This window comes from Styela clava, chromosome 11 (assembly GCF_964204865.1).
Source record: "Styela clava chromosome 11, kaStyClav1.hap1.2, whole genome shotgun sequence".
NCBI classification, from domain to species: domain Eukaryota; kingdom Metazoa; phylum Chordata; class Ascidiacea; order Stolidobranchia; family Styelidae; genus Styela; species Styela clava.
Window position 1 is genome coordinate 5233293 of NC_135260.1, and position 4723 is coordinate 5238015.

Genomic DNA, 4723 nt, shown 5'->3' on the forward strand with positions numbered 1-4723 from the left:
TGTGCAAACTTAATTCAAAGTATGGTAATAATCTATTCCGCATTAAGATAAAAACGTTATAAAATCTATAACGTTGATCACTCGGATTAAACCCCTATTTTAAGAATCTATTTATAACTGACTTGATAGATGGAAAACTTTCGCTCGTGTTTGTGGATCGATAGGGCAGGTCAGTTTCTTCAATGTCCGTGACATTTTTTTAAAATTTTATCAGTACCCACTCTCATATTGCAGTTTATGGCGATTTGCGAACGATCTTGACCAAACCTAATGTAATAATCAGGAAAAGTAGTAGAAGATTGTTCCTCAGTACCGAGATTCATATAAATACTCAAATTATAGACACGAAGGTTCAAAAACTAACAACAGTAACCCATGGAACTCATACCGAAATGTGGCTGAGCACCGAGTTCGAAAAATCAAACCAACGAAACCCTTGACAAACTGGTCGCCCTAAATCAGTGTGAAGTGAATTAGAACAAAACCATGAAATTTCGGGTGAAATATCGAGTCTCAGTGAATGCAGAGAAAATTCGAAAAACGTAAATAAAAGGAGTCGTTGATATATGACGTGGCCTTTGGAGTCTTCAAATGAACAAGATTGGGTGGAAGAATATGACCTGACCATTGACCAAACCTGGCCTGACATCACCATGACCACATCTTCATTTGATCCGAGTGCGTGACTGGGGGAGGGAGGGATCTTCAGTTGAATACTATGGGTAGAAGGATTTTCATACAATCCAATAAAAAAAATAGATTTTACAACCATTGATTTCCACCTTTATTCACTGGAAGTCTGAAATTGATTAGTCCATTATAGTTACAACAACAACTAGCAGCAAAATTCAACCAAACGATCTATATGACAACTTCGTGTACAATAATACAAGTAGACACCTGACACACAATTGCATCACATTATGTCAAAGATCAAGAACTATAATCCCTCTCGATCGTCTGCGGCTGATACCAACAATATAAACAGTTTTTCTAGGAATATAACCATGTTGTAACATTTGCTTTAGATACAAACGTTTGAAGGGTTCTTGACATATGCTCACTTAGGCCTGTATAACAACTCGTGGCTATTCTGTATCCAATGCTTTGTGATTATTTATATTCAGCTGGTAGAGCAATTTCGTGAAATTAAATGTTTTATTAATTTGTTTTATTTTGAATAATTTACCATAAATTTTTGCGGGCCTAAATACGTTTTTGTAACGTTTCAAAGCGGACTTGTCGGCAATAAAGAATTTGTATTATTCACTTACGTCTTATCGTTCATGCGTATAACGTCATGATTACGTCATATTAATGATTTTATATTGCAATCATTTGATCAGTAACTCACTAAATATTGTATAATAATATTTATTATGTAATAGTTATATAAAGATGATAAAATACTCTTGCATATTGTTGCGTCACAAAGGTCAATATTTCGAGTGGTTTTTCGTCTGCAGATGAGTTCGCAAAGCAAACAATACATCATAACTTCAACCTCTGTTGTAACGTATGCTTTCGATACAAAAACACAGGTAAAAGCTTCGATGGTCCTTAAACCACGTGCGCTTAAAATGGTGAATGAGTTGTATGGGCGTGATTTGTAGGCGGGTCTGTCAAAAAGATTAATATTCTTTGAGAATGCAGAAAATGAGTCTGCGTTTCTGCTCTGTTTTATTTCTTGTAATTTTCGGATATACTGCTTTGTAACGTATAACTTGACTACAAAAAATCGGGTATCTAAAAATTCCTTTATGTACTGCGAGTAACGAGACATCTTGCAAAACAGCATTCATTAGATTATACAGTATTCTTAATAGAATCTGATTTCAAAAATCTGTTTGAAACGTTATAAATTTGTAAAGTGAACTATGAAGGGAGATATAAAAGCCGGATGGGTAGAGTATATTTGATGGGACAATTTTAAATGACCCATCATTATTAATTAACAACCAACGTTATGTATATACATGTCCTCGAGCATTCGAGCATCATTCGAGCTTTTTTTCATTTTCAGCATGCAAAGCCTTATTATTGCTGTCGTAGCACCTCCTGATATTTTCTGAGTGCGTGATAATGCATAGCATTTTCTATAAAATGAATCCACAAATTAATAAGATATGATATTTGAACTTGACCAGACTAATCAATCTCCAAACACATTGAGATATGTCGTGATATTGTTAATGAATTGGACTTTCATATTTGCAAAAGTCGTGATACTGAATATCAGCAAGACAGCAACCGTGAATATTAATCGTCCGGGCATATTTACATTTAAATAAAACAAACTGAACTTCATAAGCCAATGAAATGTGCAAGCGAGTGATTCTGGGATGCTGGGTAACTTCGCTGTTGCTCATATAAGTAATGAACGCTCCAGAGGTGTGAATATCATTATGAAGATGACTAATTTTGTTCGTCTACTTTACATCAAGTTGTGTAAAGGGGCTGAAACCTATTGGCAGAGGGTATATCCACTTGGCAAACACAGACAGTCCTCGAACTAGTTATAGAACTTGAATAAGTGAAATCGGAATAAACTGAAATCGGAATGGGAAAAGATTTGTATTTCGATTACCCATTTTTTTTTTTAATTTTCAACGCGAATATTCTGTCATGTATTGTTATATTTCAGTGAATTCCTACAAATATGATTAGGGGAGAGTTATTTGTATAAGCATACTGACATCACTGATCGAAAAATAAAAAAAATATAAAGTTGTGAATGCACATCTACTCGAAAGCTGACAACATGGAGAGAATAGTTTGATTTGAAGAAAAATATAAATCTCGTAATCGTCCGTTTTTGAAAAAATACTCAATTTGTTTGCGCAAAACATTATCATCGTTAAATTTTGTCCATGACGAATGTGTGAATTCGGGTACACAATAAAGCACACGTTCACAACCGCCATAATCATTCTTGTAAAAGGCTATTCGCACCAATGAAACCAATCACGTTTACAAATTTGTATTTTTGTATCGTTTTGTAACGTTACAGAAATAGGGTACTCCCGTAGTGCGTGTACCAAGTTAGGGTTAGGCGTTTTGATCCGATTTTCCTTATTTTAGTTCTATTACGAGTTTACATGATGTAAAGCAAGCGAACAAAATTAGTTGATAATTAGTTAGACATATTGGTACACACACTTCTGGAGCGCCGGAATTTGTCGTTATTAAGGATAGTATTTTCATTTTATCCTGGGTAAAGAAAGCCGATAACACAACATAATGATATAGCAAACAATGACCTCTCGTTCATTTACCAGCCCGTGTCGGATATGGAAATAGCTAGTCACTTATTTGCATGGACTTGATTTAAGTGTGCAACAAAGACCTAAATATACATTTGCGATTTTCTTAAGAGAATTTATCATTTTACGATTCTCACGATTGTCACTGGGAAATGGTTGTTTCCTGAGTATCGAATCAATCTTGTAAAATGATTTCCTGAATTGCAGAATTATAGATGAGAAATTGCCTCTGATATGGCTTGCTGCAATGTCGGGATTTGCTGCAAATATAGTATGACAGCAATCAAGCCACCTCTATTGTTTATTTGTCAAAGCATATAAATTTACTCGAACATGGTTTACTCGGGGTTAGCTTAATCAAGGAAAAAAAAATAGGCAGCCCAGAATGATTCCGCACCACGGGTCACGGGATATCACGAGTTTCAAAAAAATAGCATGTGCACACCTTGCCAGGTCCATGCAGGATTTAATTTTAAACGGCTCTCAATACGACACTCAGGCGTAGAAAGATGTTATGCTGTTTCGATAGAAGCCGAAGCAATATCTTACCGAGTGAGGACATGCCAAAAGTGTTACCCAATAAGTAATTTGCAAATATGTACAAGTAACGCAAAAACGTTTCTGATAAATATGACAATTATTTTATTATGCTACAACTTGAAAATATGCTCACAAAAAGTCAGTAGTTTCCAATCTCAATACTAAAAAAATATTGCCTATTTTGAAAGTCTCGATTTATTGAAGTACTTGAGCAACTGCATATAGTATTCACTCATTGAAATAATTGTTATAATTTCTGTACTGTAAAATTGCAATTCAATGTAATCTAATGGGCAGAAGTAGGGTTGCATATATGGTCAAGATTGCCATCTGAATGTCCTCATTGGTAAATTTCTTTTGAGACAATTTATAGAAAGCAACTAATGATCGACTGCTCCTATAAAATCCACATTAGGTTGCAAACCAAACAGCGGGTTTTCAACAATACAACATACAAATTGAACCGAATTGTTATCATGAGCATAACATGGGTTCACAATGTGCGTCAATAAATATATTCAGTCCCGAAGCCGCTTCATGCAGGGCTATCCTGCCACACATTTCCTATCGATAAACCCCAAAACGCCCGATCAAAAGTATCATTCGACTTGAAAATCAGACATTTTCTTTTTCCCATTTTGGTATTGTTTAGCATTTACGTCAAAGGGTAGACTGACTCGCCAAAACGCGAACTCAGGCGCCAAGATGATCAGATCACAGTAAAGTGAATGGCGCGTTCCCTAATGTAGACAAATGTAGGAATAACACCAGTGATTTGCAGCCAAATTCGCGGGCTCGTAATATCGTAATTATTGCTTATTTGTTTACTTATTAAAAAAGGAGATATGATCAATATAATATCTTCAATCATGTATTTATGTTTTATCGTCTTGTAATTGTAGGAAATACAGATATGCTGA